This window comes from Myotis yumanensis, unplaced genomic scaffold (assembly GCF_028538775.1).
Source record: "Myotis yumanensis isolate MYYU_CA2020_CCGP unplaced genomic scaffold, mMyoYum1.0.hap1 SCAF_7, whole genome shotgun sequence".
Lineage (NCBI taxonomy): Eukaryota > Metazoa > Chordata > Mammalia > Chiroptera > Vespertilionidae > Myotis > Myotis yumanensis.
Window position 1 is genome coordinate 51681928 of NW_027223758.1, and position 16464 is coordinate 51698391.

The following is a 16464-nucleotide window of genomic DNA, read 5'->3' on the forward strand; positions in this document are numbered from 1 at the left end:
CCTTGTCTGATAATTTTAACATCTTGTCTGTTCTGGTTGGTTTTAGGTGATTAATTATTCTCCTTTTTGTGGGTCATATTTTCTTCCTTCTCGGCCTGACTGGTAATTTTTCATTTTATTTTATACATTGTGAATTTTACTTTGTTGCTAGTGTTTATTTTGTATTTCAATAAATATTCTTGAGCTTTGTTTTGGGATGTAGTTAATTTACTTGAAAATAGTTTGACATTTTGTGCTTCACTTTTGAGCAGATTCTGACCAGTACTCAGTCTGTGGCTAATTATTCTCTACTACTGAGGCTGAGCTTCCTGGGAGACTCTGGAGCCCTTGGGTTCTCCAGGCTGGCCCTGTGAATGCACTGCTGAGTGTCATGCTCTCTCTTCTGTGTATGTTCACTCCACCACTGTGTGGTTTCTTCCCCCACAAACCTCCATCAGTAATTAGCTGAATACTCCATGCACTCTCTCTGCAGACCTTGAATTCTCTCTCTGCGTGTGTAGTTCTCTCCTCTCTGTGACTCTGTCCTGTGATGTCCAGCTGCCTGGGCTTCGTGCAGTCTCATTTTTCAAAAAAAATTATTTATTGATTTCACACACACACACACTGATTTGCTGTTCACTTACTTATGCATTCCTTAGTTGTGTCTTGTATGTGCCTTGAGCAGGGATCAAACTCACAACCTTGGCATATCAGAACAATGCTCCAACCAACTGAGCCACCCAGCCAGGGCCCATGCAGCCTCAACTCAGGGAGTCTGCTCATCCCTACCTCATTCCACTGTCTGACAACATTCTTTCTGAAATCACTTTCTTTGCCTTATGTGTATGTCTTAAAAATTATTTCATATGTGGTGTTGATTTTTTGTTGTTTCCGGTGGAAATGCGTAAATCTCTGTCACTCCATCTTGTAATTCTGAATCAATAAGGCATTTATGCCCACTGTGATATATCCGTGTTTGTGTTTATGTGTGATGTGAACAAAGTTAAGGAATTTATTACAGGGATTTGGTGTTACACAACTGCAAGCTTTTCAACCAGTCTCTGTAAGATGTTGCATTTGATGTTGGAATTGAAATTCATAAGGCAGGCAGCAGAGAAGGGAGGAAGTGGGGACATGGGGAGAACCAGGGGGAGATGGAGCTTACAGCATGAGCTGGAGCCCCTGAGGACAGAGAGACTCCCTGAATGTTGTGTCCAGCGTTGATGGGGGCATTTCTTCAGCAGCTGCTTGGTCTCTTCCTCAGTTACTTAAACTTAATCAATTCGTCTAGAGTCAGAGAAGTTGGTGGAAGCCCCAGTTTGTAGAGAGTAGTGTTTGTTGTTGTCACATGACAATTAGGTGGTCCAGGTGATAAATGATAATGCGTATGAACCATTGCCCCACTTCTCTGCCCTCGGATGTTCCACCAGAATTACTCACGTGGCTTTCCCTAGCTGGATCCATTCGTACTGGGAACAGAATTCTGGGGAACATAGTTTGGAGTCATATTATAGACTCCGTACACCTTGCCCTCTTTGCACCTGTACATGTTGTTTTAATCTGCGTTTAATCTCTAATAACAACCGAAAAGATATTCTGCTTCTGCTTAACGCGATGCACCACCCAATAGATAACGAGCAACATGCTGGCCCATTCCCCAGAGAGACAGTTGTACGAGCCACTTTTTGGCTGAAGGGCGAAAGGGTTATTTAGTCTAATCCATATCCACTCTTTGCCAGCAAAAAATTAATGAGTTATAAAGGTAACATTGTTAACACATCTTATTTTAAATGATGAGAGGATTAAAAAGGAAAGAAATAATCCTGGCTTTATTATTTTAAGATTCCTGAGTATTTTTATTTCAGTTAGTTTACTTAGTTTATTTTATTATAAATTGTTATAGGAAAGGAATTCAGCCAGAACTCTTATTAATTGACACTTCTGCCTTTTCCACTGCAGCTGTAATTGATGATGATGGCTATGTCCCCGAAGCACTGCATGGTTTTGATATGCTTGCTGAATCATTAAATAAAGATTAAATTCTGTTCTGTAAAATTTTATTATTAAATGCATTCTGTTGTGTTCTAATTTTTTACATAATTATCATCTAAGTTAAGATCCTTATCTTAACTCTGTGTAAACCTTGATACAAGATACAGATTGTCCCTTATCTGCACATATCTCATAATGGTACGTGTGTGCCAAATGAGTTCTAAAGGAGATGGTAGCGTTTTGAAATCTCCATTTTTAGCTTTTATTTGTAAATAGCTCAATAAATGTTAAACATAATGATTGTGCATGGCCAGTTTCAACTCCTTTTCACATAAATTGCAACTTGAATATTCTTGTTTACCAAATAATATTTTTAAAGTTATAAGTTCTTTTCTTCTCTCACTGAAATTGCTATTAAATCCAAAGTGCCTTTACTAGGTTTTGGAAATACTGCTATTGGACAGCTCAGCACTCCACCCTCCCCGCCCCCCCCCGTCAGCCCAGTCAGTTCTCCAATAGGAATCACCAAAGAACATTTCTCACTGAATATTAGATCCTGCTTGCAGCTGAACCAACCATCTACTAGTTCCTGTGGCTCAGCCAACTCCAGTTCCTTCTCAGACAGGGCTGGTCACTCCCCACTGACAGCCCTGATTTTCACTATTGTGTTGTTCATTTACTTAAAATATCACAGACGAAATTTGAAGACAAATTACATGTAAAAGTAGAAATCCCTTTTTTGGTGGATTTATTGATTGGAGTTTTATTTCTTGACATAAACACCCTTGTGTATTTTAGCTCCTGCACATTTAATCAATAAAGACAATACCAGGATTATATGCTTGGATAGGTAGAGACTCTTAATTTTTTAATAGCAATCATTTATGGAGACTTACAGCATTTCATGCAATATTAGGTACTTTACTAGAAGCTTCTATATATACTATATATAGATATGTTTTTCTTTAACCACAAACCTCGGTTTTCACTTTACCTCAATTCCACATTACCTTGGTTTTCTTATTTGGAAATTAAGGCTGGTAGTACCATATAACCGATAATTCCCAGTAAACATTTCTCACCCTCTCACCAGGATGGTAAATTTCAGAGGTATTGAATTTTTCCTCCTTGCCTAGCCCAGTGAGGAAGTTTTCTTTTTGCTCGAGAATGAGAGTGGGACTCAGAGTCCTGTGAGCCAACGCAGGGTTTGGGCTGGGGCTGTGGCCTCTTCTTCCTGCTTTGGGGCGGGATCCGAATCTTCAGCATCCCTGTACAATCAGTTGTCAGTTCCTGAGCCACACTTCCTGGCATGTCATCTTCACGGTGTTCTCATCCAGTCATCAAGGCCAGACCCAGACCAGGATCACTATGTTCCGGCTGTGCTTCTCGCCTTTTCCCTGGGGGCTGTGTGTATTTCATTTCTGTGGACCATATCATCACTTTCCATTCCCAGGATGAGAGCTAACAATAACAGAAGGTCCCACCATGTTGTGCCACCTTCAGAATAGTTGAGGTAGCTCTAGGTAAAGGATTCTGTATTGAGCTCTGTGGCTTGTGAGCATTGTCTTCCCTCCCTCCCCTCCCTCCCTCCCTCCCTCCCTCCCTTCCAACAGGATAATTTTCCTGAACATGTCTGACAACACCATCTGTTTCTGATCCCTCTTCTAGATCTCATATCATTGGTTATAGCTATTCTCATTCAATAATTTTTTAAAAATCACTAGTATAGTTGTTTACTAAGTTCATTTGTTTTTTCCTCACAATTTAGGTATCAGCAATTTCATTTTTGTCTTACGTGTGATTGTTATTAATTGAACCAGGGTTTCATCACTGTTACCAGAAAAGCATAGCTCAGACCCCGGTTTTTTACTCTCAATTTTAGCATTCCTTTAGTATATGGCTACTTGTGTTGTTTCTCAAGGTTGGAAATAAAATACACTTACTCCCATCATTGATTTCCTTACTTATTTTGGCAAATGACTTTATAATTAAGGAAGGAAGGAAGGAAGGAAGGAAGGAAGGAAGGAAGGAAGGAAGGAAGGAAGGAAGGAAGAAAGAAAGGAAGGAAGAAATACAGCAGACACCTGAAATAAGACCAAATATCTGAATTAGAGTTGATAAGACAGAGACAAGCAGAGTGACTAAGTAGTCAGGTGCAGCCTGGGTTCCAGTACTGCCTGGTGCCTCTGGCAGTTTGGGGACTTACTCGTCTGTTGTCGAGTGCTTTGTGACGGTGAATAAACTGGTGTATAAAAGCACTGAGAACAGAGCTTGGCAATCTCTCTACCTACAAACAACACAACACAACTCAATACAAAACATACCCTAATGTGTGACTGCTTTCATTATTAAGAATGTGGTTAAGATCTGGATATCTACACTGTAATATTAAGGTCTTTGGGGTATAATATTTATAGTTCTGACAGTGCTAATAGTTACATTTTTATAGGGCTCCTTATTAAGTGACAGTAGGATTAATTCTTGAAATAAAGGAGTACTAACTTGGTGAATGTCTCCCCTTCCTCTTCTGTATAGTGTAGGGAATTTTGTTTGTGTTACTACCTTGAGGTTCCTTATAGGAATATTTCTGATGCTTGCTGCAGCTCACATTTTATAATATCTAGAAGCTCACTGCTGGTTTTTGGACATAGCATGGTTACTCTCAGGAAAGGTGTTTGTTTCTTCCCGAGGAGTTTTCAATAAATGTAATAGCATTTATTTTTGTGGAAAAGCAGAAACATTCAGGAAAATAATTATAATTTTAAAGCATTAAAGGATTACTGATAACGTTAACTGTGGGGATGTTGTTAATTTGTTATTGAAGGAAGCTGCTTTATGTAAAATTACAAGGGTACTTTTTAGATGTGGAAGTTGTGTGTTCTGTGTAATGATTACAACCAAAGGGGCAATAGCATTCCAAAAATTGTGTCCTGAGACATTTGAGAAACAGTGAAAGACAATGCAGTTTGCCTTTGAACCACAGGGATTTGAACTGCACCGATGCACTTATATGCGTGTCCACTTATATGGGGGTCCACTTATACGTGGATTAAAAAAATACAGTCAATTTATTATCTCTTAAGATTTTCTTAATAGTATTTTCTTTTCTCCTGCTTATTATATTTAAGAATGCAGTATATAATACATATAAAATACAAACTATGTATTAATCAGCTATTAATGTTATCAATAAGGCTTTGATCAACAGGAGGCTATTAGTAGTTGAGATTTGGAGGAGTCAAACATGCATGGAAGGTCGACGTCCCTAACCCCTGTGTTGTTCAAGGGTCAACTGTACTTGGTTTTCCCTAGCAATGATTTGGTAAAAGAGTTTGAGAAATGTAATTTTCAGGTGTTAACACTTGTATATAATACTAGTAACCCGGCGAATGAATCCGTGCGCCAGTAGCTTGCTGCCGCCCTCCTGTAGCTCTCCGTCCACTGCCCCCCCCCCGCCCCCCCCCCCCCCCCCCGCTTCATAGCTTGCTGCCCTGCCCCCTCCTGTAGCTCTCTGCCGCCCACTTGTAGCTCGCTGCCCCACCCTCCTGCTGTTCCAGTTGTGACGCGGTAGGTTGTCACGGTGACGCGTAACAACTATTTGCATATTACATCTTTATTATATAGGATATTTCATTTTATTATGTAAATGAAGGTTTAGATTTAGATTTTGTTTTATATTGTATAGCATATGTTACATTTTAACAGCAATCGTAGTGTGATCTTGATTTCTGACACTTGGAGGATAAAATATTTTATCTTGATTTTTTAAATAATAAAACCAATGCAGTCTCACTCAATTGGCTATTGTTTTAATAATGATCAGCATTTTTATGTTTATTTCTAAGCATAATTATTCTTGTTAACTGATTGCATGCTGTTTACTTTTGTTTAACCTTTCCCACAGATCATTAAATTTTAGTTTGTATTGTCATCATGTGGAAATATTTTCTTTTAAATTTAAGAGCATTTTTTCTAATCTCAGTGAATTAAAAAAATCTTTTCTATATCAACTACTTGGTTTTTCACTCATTAGTTTGGAAAGATTCATTTTCATGTAGAACACTGTTTACTGTAATGATCTTATTTGTGAAACCTTTTATTTCTGTGCTAGAGGCCTGGTGCATGAAATTCATGGGGGGGGGGGGAGGCCCTCAGCCCGGCCTGCACCCTCTCCAATCTGGGACCCCTTGGGCATGTCTGACTGCCGGTTTAGGCTTGATCCCTAAACCGGCAGTCAGACATCCCTCTCGCAATCTGGGACTGCTGGCTCCTAACCGCTCACTTACCTGCTTGCCTGATCACCCCTAACTGCCCCTGCCTGCTGGCCTGATCGCCCCTACCTTGCCTCCCTGCCAGCCTGATTGCCCCTACCTTGCCCCCCTGCCGGCCTGATCGCCTCTAACTGCCTCTGCCTCGGCCCCCAGCCTAAGCCGCAGTCTGGCCTCCCTCTGCGGGAGGTGACCTGGTGGTCGGGGAAGGCGCTGCCCCCATTACCCCGCTGCTGCTGCCACTGCTGCCCTGAGCCTGAGCCCTTCGCAGCTGCACGTTGGCCCTCACAGCCGCTGTGGCTTTGTCTGGAAGGACGTCCGGAAGGTTGTCCGGAAGATGTCTGCCCTAATTAGCATATTACCCTTTTATTAGTATAGATTATTACCTTTTTTTGTTTTTCTTATTTTCCATGAGGATGTAATACTTCATTAGTCAGCAGGTATGGGGTAGGGGAAAGAATTCTGTATAAAGGTCACCAGGCATGAATACGACTTTTGCATTTTCAGCTCCTTGGCCACATTTTCTTGAAAAAGTCAAAAGGCACTTATCTTCCTAGAGCCCCAGTTCTCTTTTTTCTGAAGTTGGGCTGATAATGCCTCAAAGCATGTCACACTCAAAGGCTAATATGGGCCAAGTAAACAAGGTTTAAATTTATGTGGGCTGTAAAAAACCAAAAGCTTCAATTTTCATAGAAATGTAGGTTTATTTCTATAGAGACCTGCTGAATATAAAGGGCTAAATAAATGAGTAATCGTTAATTAGTATTTGTTGTTGGCTGAATGTGGCCCATGGGCCGCAAGTTTGACATGCTTAGACAGCTCACTCCTTCAGTTGTGAGGAGCCAGTCAAGGCGCCTGTGCTGTGTAAAATGCAAAGCATCATGGTATTTTTTCCTTTTTAATTTTTACTTATTGTAGATAAAGAATATACATAATCGAAAACTCAATTTTATGTCAGCGTAAATTTGACATTATTTGCTTCTGTTTTTGTATGCTTATATGTCAGAATACAGTAAAGCACATGCATACATATATACATATATGGGATTACATTGTGTGTAATGTTTTGGTGCTTTTAAAATCTACATGTCATGAGAAATGTTTTGCTCTTTTTCTTGATCCATAATATTCCAAGATAATCATGCCACTCCTTAGGTTGTCCTCACTTTTTGTTGAAATGTAGCCTTTTTCCTTTTATTTCAGATTCTTTCTTGAGGGTATATTTCAGAAATTGGAATACCTGTTCAGAATGACTATAGAAGACTAACCTTGACTTTCTTTGGACTTGGTGCTTTATTCAGTTCAGAAAGGAACCTAGGTGATCTTTGTGGGCTGAGGTGCAGTGTGAACCTGTTTGTAGACTAATGGTGTGATGGTGGTGTATGGGATGAATTGTTAGGGTGAGCACCTTGCAGCTACAGCTCTGATGAAATGGTCTAGTCTAGTGTCATTATGTAGAAAGAGAAGTAAAATTTTCATAGGGAAACTAGAGGCTGGGTGCATGAAATTCGTGGACTTGGGGCGGGGGCGCGGTCCCCTCAGCCCGGCCTGCGCCCTCTCACAGTCTGGGAGCCCTTGGGGGATGTCCGATTGACGGCTTAGGCCCACTCCCCACGGACATCCTTAGTGCTGCCATAGAGGCGGGAGAGGCTTCCGCTGCTGCACTTGCCAGCCGTGAGCCCGGCTTCTGGCTGAGCAGCACTCCCCATGTGGGAGCACACTGACCACCAGGGGGCAGCTCCTGCATTGAGCATCTGCCCCCTGGTGGTTAGTATGCGTCATAGTGACAGGTTGTTCCACCGTTTGGTCGATTTGCATATTAGCCCTTTATTATATAGGATTAGTGAAGTCTATGAATGACTTATGACTTTGAGAATATGATCATTAAATTAGGAAAGTGGTTGGGGCGATAGAATTAGGGAAGTCTGGAGGAGACCATTAGTGAGGGAAGATCATGACTGTTAGATGTTTTTTAAGGTGTCGTCATTTCAGACAAGAAGTGCCCTCAGAAGGCCATGAATAGAGAGCCATCTACCATGAGGCTATGTGTTGAAGCCCATGAAATTAGTTATGCTTTTGAAATATAACTGCATGTGAATAAAAGTTTCACTCTGAGAGGGTGGGAGCAGGAACAAGAATTGGTGATAGTGAGAAGCAGGAAATAATCAGAAGTGGTTTAGAAGAACTAGCACTCGAAGTAGGTTATTAGAAGGTGAAGGAAGCAGTAGTGAGCAGTCCATTCAGACCTTCCATAGATAACGTGTGATTTATTAACAGATGTTTATTTATATGACACTTGAAAATATATCACAGACTATTTTAGAATAATGAAAAGATGCAATCAATTGTCTTAATAAACACTCATGAACCAAATTACAGTATTTGGTACTTGGCAGTCGAGTTCCTCTGTGTATATTTCCTCTTCTGCTCACCATATAGTGATTACTTTGTTTGTTGATTTATTTACTTCCTAGTTTTGCGCATTGAAAGGGCTTGGACTCAGTGATACCCAGAAGCAGTCATCGTTGGCGCCTAGATCTTACTCTTTATTTAGGAAGCGAGACTGATTCCAGATCTACAGCACAGAAAAGACACAGGGATCTTGGAACACCTTGTGCTGGGAAACAGGGAAATACCTGGACATTAAAAGGAGAGATGTCAACAGGACATAGTAGCCAGCCTTAAAGGGTCTCCACTGGCCTATTTGGGGGTAGTTTGAGAATTAAAAACCATAATTATGGTAATTGATTATAAAACATGGAATAGAAATGAAAATTCAAGAGTCCATTAAAAATGCTCTTGAAGGAGAGTGAGGGTGAGAGAGTATCTTATGACAGATGGGAAAATGATGAAGTTGTTTATAGAAGAAAGCCAGCTAATAAAGGTAGGAGGAATGAGAGAATTAGAACACTCCCATTTTGCAGTCCTCATGATAATCATCAAGGTGGTCACCATTAGTTAATGAGCACTAAAACCATGGGGAGATGGTCGTTAGAGAACAGGGTGTTGACACAATGCCAGCTTCGAGCAACTACCTGCATTTCTTGCTCATGGTCCATTTCATCTTCAAAGCCAGTAGCAGAGCATCTCTGACCTGCTTTCATAGTCAGCTCTTTCTCTGACTCCTTTCTCCCGTCTTCCTCTAACACATTTAAGAACATTTCGAGTACACCAATCCACCCAGATAATACTGGGAAATTTTTCTACTTTAATGTCAGTGGGTTTGCCACCATCATTCCCCCCCTACCATGGAACCCAGCAGGTTTCAGAGATTAGGGTGTGGACATTTTTCAGGAGCCACGGCTCTGAAAGTGATGTGGAATCACTTACTGCAGTATGAAAATCTATAACTCATCCATCTTTTATAACTATACCATTATGTATAAAACTACAGTATAAGAATAATCTATTCATTACGGTCATTTTCAGAATGGTAATATCTTATTAATCATAAAAAAGACATTACACAATATGGCAAAATTTTCTATATATTTTTAATGGCAAGTGACATTTGCTCTAAAAGCCAGATCACATTATTGATAATAGGTTTTTGTATATCTAGAACTTACATGGGAAGGGGATTGTTATTCTTCATTATTTAATATTCTGCTTATACTTTCTGTTTCAGCCTTGTGGACTTTGGCAGATGAATAGACTGCTGCTAATAAATAAACACTAAGTTGTTTAGCTTGTGCTCAAAGAAATTCAATGGCTTTGATCGACCAGGATTGTTGATTTTAGAGGAGGGGGCCACTTTTCAAGTTCTAGATTTTGGGTTCCTACTCAGATTCACAGATGGCAGGCAACTACTCTTCCTGCTAACATTGTACCCAGTTCTGAAGGCACTGGCCAGTGGGAATAAGGACATGGGAGGTAGTGATTATTTCTTGAACCTCTGAGTCTGGGGTGGTTAATAGCTAAAAGTGGCAGAGATTTATAGTGCTCAGAATGTGTCAGGTACCATTCTGTGCACTGTGCAAACATTAATCTTGTAACCCTCATAACAGCCCCATTAGGTAGGAACAGTTACTACCACCCCATTTTATGTAAGAGGAAACCAAGGCACCTGGTTGAATGACAGGTGTGAGTTTACAGAGCATGTTCCTGGTGGGACCAGGATGGAAGCCCAGGCAGTTTCTGTCCAGAATCCTGCTCCTGCCACATTGGTGCTCTCATGTATTCATCTTGCATCACGGGGATGAAGGTAGGAACCACTGGGTGGTGTTTTCTGTGGAGCACCTGGGTTCTGCACCCGTGGGAGCACCCAGGCCTTTTGAAGAGACCAGAAAGGAAGGAAGGGATTGAAATGGGTTGGAAGGTCCAAAGGCCGATCTGGGAGACTCGGCCACAGTGGGCTCTGCCTTGACTTTGGGAGCAGAATTCTTGGTGATGTGGTTTTCTGGGCAGATTTGCTTTTTTGTGGGACTCTAGGATTTAAAAGGAGTTTAAACACTTTGAAAATAATATTTCTCTTAAAGATATGTTAAAATTCAGAGTTCAGAAGTTTCACTTGATTAAGCCATTCTTTCTCCCAGTTAGGTAGAATTATTATTTTTAATTTAGAGATTTATCAAAGTTAAAACTATAAAAGGCAGCTGTGGGTTTGTGGCCATATGAATGTGATTGTTTCTTATTCTTTTTAAAATATATATATATATATATATATGTATATATATATACACACACACACACATACATACATAATTTTATTGATTTCAGAAAGGAAGGGAGAGGGGAGAGAGATAGAAACATAAGTGAAGAAAGAGAATCATTGATCTGCTGCCTTCTGCATGCCCCCCACTGGGGATCAAGCCTGCAACCTGGGCATGTGTCCTGACCAGGAATCGAACTGTGTCTTCCTGGTTCATAGGTTGATGTTCAACCACTGAGCCACACTGGCTAGGCAATTGTTTCTTACTCTTTGCTTGTTGCTATTACTTGATCTTGGGGACCTTTATTATTCTTTCTTGCTTCCTCATCTTGGGGATCAATGTAAACAAAAATAGATATCTAATATAAATGAGTCAGAGTACTTGTTCACATCGCAGGTTAGTGCTCTTCATATAGGTGGGTGGTGGTGTTTGAGGTGATGGCTTTGTCACATTGCTTCTTGATTTTCTAGTTTGTCTTGCACACATCACCTGCAATTTCATTGGTGCTGATCTGTGTATCACGTAAAGTGCTGCCTGAACTGGCCTAAGGCACATAGGCTTTTGGAGTTGAAATCCTGAAATTGTTCTTTTGCTAGATGTTACCACATTATGGCATGATTATAAATAGCAGTGCTAATATTAGCTATGGTTTATTAAGGTGACTTCACCTGTCCCTCATGCAACACTGTGTTTGCCTTATTTTGTTTTATCCTCACAAAACTCTTAGGAAGCGTTGCTTCCCTCACACTTGAATTGAGAAAACTGCCACTCAGAATGTCCTCAGTGTTCTCAGTTATAGGAGTCACAGAAGGCAGAGCCGTGGGAGGACATCGCCTTTGCACTGGCTCCTCCACACTCGCTATCTGCATGTGTCTGTGAACTGCTCCTCAGGAATGAGGGCTGCTCCAGTCAGCCCAGTGTGGCAGCCTTTCCAAGTTAGCTGGGGGGACAGGTGGCCACGAGTGGGGTTGAGGTGACTGTTTTATGTGATCCTCAGGTCGCCTCTGCCAGCTAATCTTGCTGCTTGTTGGTTTGTGTGTTTGTTTCCTGTTTCTTCAGCAGTGACTCAGGACTGTCGGTTATATTATTGTTTAGTTCACCCTGTGTTCTGATAGGTAGCTTGGGACCTATGTGGCTGTGGTGTGAGGGGACCAATGGGAGAACTATGTAGTTACTCAGCCGAGGAAATGAATGTGCTGATATCATTATAGTCTTACATCATAGTCTTAAGCTAACCTGTTTTTAGACATTTTTTTAAACCTATGTGTTCCTGTCCTTAAATTTTTTTCAAGTAGTAGTTGGATATTATATCCTATAGGAAGGTAGCAGAAATTTACGACTCATCCTGCTATGCTCCCTCTCTTTCCTCTGATGCTAGACACACAGCCTGTGCAATCCTGATTTTGGTCCCCGAGTTAAACCTTGACATGGACAGAGTAGGGTTTAGGGACTTCCCGAATGTCGTGGCTTTGGGTGTCCATTGCTTTCACATCTCTCTAATTGCATTCACAGTGAATTTTATTGTGCATTTTATTTACCTTAATAGGTCAGTCAGATAATCTTACTTGATTCTCAAGTGGAAATAATTCCACAGCGATAAAACCTAAGCAACTGAAGGATGAGGTTTATATTATACTAGAGGCCCAGTGCACGAATTCATGCACAAGTGGGGTACCTTGGTGTGGCCTGCGGAGATTGGGCCCCAACTCACATCCCCAGCCTTGCAGCCCCAGCTTGTGCCCCAGCCTTGCAGACCCGCAGTCCTGCCTGGCATCCCTCCTTGGCCTGGCACCACCCCCTCACCTGCTCCACCATCCCATCTGTGGGGTGATTGATCATGGCTGGACCCCCTGCTGCTGCTGGTTTTCATCTGCATGGCAATCGATCGGAGCAATCGAGCCCCCACTCGCACTCGCCTTGGCCTGGTGCCACCTGCTCCACCATTCTGCCGAGGTCCCACTCTTGTTGGGGCCCATTGGGGCTGGCAGCACCTCCACTGCTGCCCGCTGCCCGTGCCATGTTGCTGATGCCCGCCATGTTCCGTGCCACCGCTGGTGGTCAGTGCACATCATAGCGAGAGGTCGAACTCATGGTCTCCCGGTCAAAGTCCTGGTCAAACGACTGCCTGAGGGGACAATTTGCATATGAGGCTTTTATTATATAGGATTGATGTGCAGGAAAATTTATTTCAAAATTAGGAGATGAAACATGAAAGTTTTGTGTTGAAAAGTAGAAGTCTTAGCTGGGATGTAAATGTTATTACTGTGCTGCTCTTTGACACCAAAAACAGTTCTAAGTGATGTTATTTAAGGCAATTATATATACTTGGAAATCAATCATATTTAAGAAATACTGTTTCTTATTACTTCAAGGTGTTTCTTCAGGTTGTCAGGCACTTGCCAGATGGATAGCTTCAGAGAATACAAGACTGTTGATTTGGCCTCCTGTTTGACATCCAAGAGAGGCTTCCTTATCGAATGTGTCCCAGACTGGTGTTCTCCTTCAGAGCAGCTTGGTATTTCTAGGTCAAAACTTTGAATGATTTTCTTTGCCTCCCTATCCAATCCATGTGGAATTTGGTTGGCTCTAATCACAAGTATATATCTGGAATTTGACCCAATCTCTTCACTGCTAGCCCTTGGTCCAAGCCACTATCATCTTTGCCTGGATTATTGCAGGAGACAGTTAATTCGCCCGTCTTTTCTCTCTCCCTCTGTTCTCCTTTCTTTCTTCTCCTCTCCCTTCCCTCTAATTTAGGAATCTATTAAAATGTGAGTCGGACACGTCTCTCCTCTGTTCTGATGCCTGCGAGATTTTTCTTCTCTCGCTGGGTACAAGCCCAGGCTATCATGGCCTGTGAGCTGAAGCCCTCACCGAGCCTGCTGCTCCTGTTCTGCCCTGCATCGCACCCTCTGAGAATGGTCTCTGGGTGCCCTTCTATGGGTTGCGGCTCCCTGCTCCTTGCCATGCCCAGCCTCTCACCCCCTTACTCACAAATCACATTCCTGAGCCACCAACATGTACAATTTGATCCCTTCCTGTTCAGATCCCCTCCTTCTCTAGTTTTTCTCCTTCCACTTATCACTATTTAAGAGGCTCTCTGTTTTCCCTTTGTTCTGTTTCCCTCACTGGGCTTTCCGTTTTCCAGTGGTTCTCAACCTTGGCTGCACATTAGAATCACCTGGGAATCTTTTTAAAATCCTGATTTCTGGGCCTCATCCTCCGGAAATTCTGTTTCTTTGTTATGGGGTGGGGCCACAACATTAGTAACAAAGAAACAGAATTTCCAGAGGATGAGGCCCAGAAATCAGGATTTTAAAAAGATTCCCAGGTGATTCTAATGTGTAGCCAAGGTTGAGAACCACTGCCGTTTTCTGAGGCAGGGACTTTGGATTATTTGTTACTAATGCCCTGCAGCTGCTGAGAATGCTTCTAGAATCGTGCAGGTGCTACTGCGGACATGAACAATCACATGCACTCGGCTGCGGGTGGGCCCAGGGTGTGGCAGCATTAGAGATGCTCCATCTGGTTGAGAAGCTATAGGCTGTGGAAGTACAGCTCCACAAAGGCCCCACTTGGTCTGATTTCCATCCCACCCCCTGAAGCTGCCCCCATCTTAAGCGCTCAGTGTACGTGATACAGGAGGGCGTGGGTGAAGGCAGGAGCAGAGCTTTGCTGATTTGGGATTATTTTTGTCTTACTTTTCATGGTATCTAGATTATAAATTTTCGAAAACAGTGAGTATGTTAAAAATGTTAAATCTGTGAGGATGGTAAGGGTAGGCCACAATCAGTCATGACGTGTTGGTGGTGTTATGTCCATAGAGGTTGGTGAGTTTAATTAGCATTCTATGATTGCTAATCCTAAATCATGCCTGGTTTAGAATTTTTAACAGAGGATATTGAGAATTTTATATTATTCATGCTTTCCCGGGACCAAATTTAAAGAATTTTTACTTTAAATCAGATTTTGGGTGAATAAATATTTTGCATTTGACTATAACTACAGTGCGTTTTAGAATTATAAAATTTCCCCCTTAATATCTATAACACTTATTTAGTGTTATAGCTATTCAGTGGGATCATGTAAGCATTTTCCATTAGGTGGAAGCTGTCCCTCCCTGTGTACTTTGTTCCCCTGTGCGGTATCATATTTTTGTTTCAATTCTTAAAACTTAAACATTTTAACTAATATTTTTTCTTTTTAAACTGCACTGCATTTTCTAAGCTCAAGTCTCTTAAATTATACTTGCTCATGTAAATAAGCTGTGCTTTGCAACTTTGGGTTCTTAACCTTTGCTCTTTGCTATTAGCTTTATGCTTTTTTAATTATAGGAAAATAGAGGACAGTAGGGAAGTTATGACTTAAATGGACTGTTGTTATTACTGTATTCTTTCTTAAGGAAATGAAAAATGTTATTTATTTTGTCCTAATCAAGCAGAAACAAATAAAGAATATTTTGTACTGTTATTTTTACTAACCTTTAATATCATCACAGTTTGATTCTTCATATATAATAATTATTTTTTCATTTTAATGATTGATGGTGTGATCAGTTATTTATAGTTGTCCATAGTAATTATATATTAGATGGAATATAATGAAAATATTATTTTCAGTGTATAGAGATGGATTATTTGAATAATTAAGTAATAGTCATTTAAAATATTAAGATATATTATTTTAGCCACAAAACTGAGGTTCCATAATATTGTAGGAAAATAACCAAATCAACCATACATGAAAAGAAAAGAAGCAGTGTCAGTTTTAGGAATTGTTTTGGTCGTGGCTTTTGACACATCTCTTCCAGAAGGCCACAGTGCTTCACCGTCTCACGAAGCCCGTTTGTGCAAACATGTCCAGATGAATTCAGTGTTTAATGTTAAGAATCTTATAACATGCCAATTTGATTTGTAGTCCCTCATATCATAGAATGCTAATTAAAATCATATTTTTGCATATGTCATGCCTTTCATGTACATATGCAAATAGATTCTGTTGCCTTTCAGCTACTAGTAATTAACTTTATGAAGGACAGCTGTAATACATAATTAACAAAAATGTTTGCAAGCCCTTTTACACTGAAAGTTACAAGAGTAAAATTTATTTTTTTGCTCATGAAGAGAGCCATTTGAGTTTGATGCTTCTGAGGGAGATCTAAATTGTTTTAAACAATCACAGAAAGTAATTAAATCGATGTTGTACCATATTCAGTAGAAGAATGTTGCTCCATGGACTGGCTGCAGATTCTTGTCCATTTCATATCTATGTCAACAAAATTGGATTAAGTGAGCTGATTTGTGTATGAAATAAGATAGCATGTCAGGTAATACTCTTTTTTTTTTAGTGATTCATATATTCTTGGTACTTCAGCACATTTTTTTTTTTGCCTGTGCTGTAGATACAATAAACATTTATATCATTGTTAAAAACCTCTCTTCAAATTATTATCATATTTTTAAGGCAACTCCATGAAGGCTATTCATTCTATCTTTTACAGTCCCTTAAATATTTAATAAAATGACATTTTCTGAAATCATCTCGTGATTGAAGTGTGGGATCAACTAGGGGGC

General features: G+C 40.7%; 1 protein-coding gene across 2 annotated transcripts in view; it reads left to right on the forward strand.

Moving 5' to 3' along the window:
- The window catches only part of ZNF407 (zinc finger protein 407), a 386314-nt gene that overhangs the window by 138643 nt on the left and 231207 nt on the right, over nt 1–16464 (forward strand). The gene's annotated exons all lie outside the window — the stretch shown is intronic.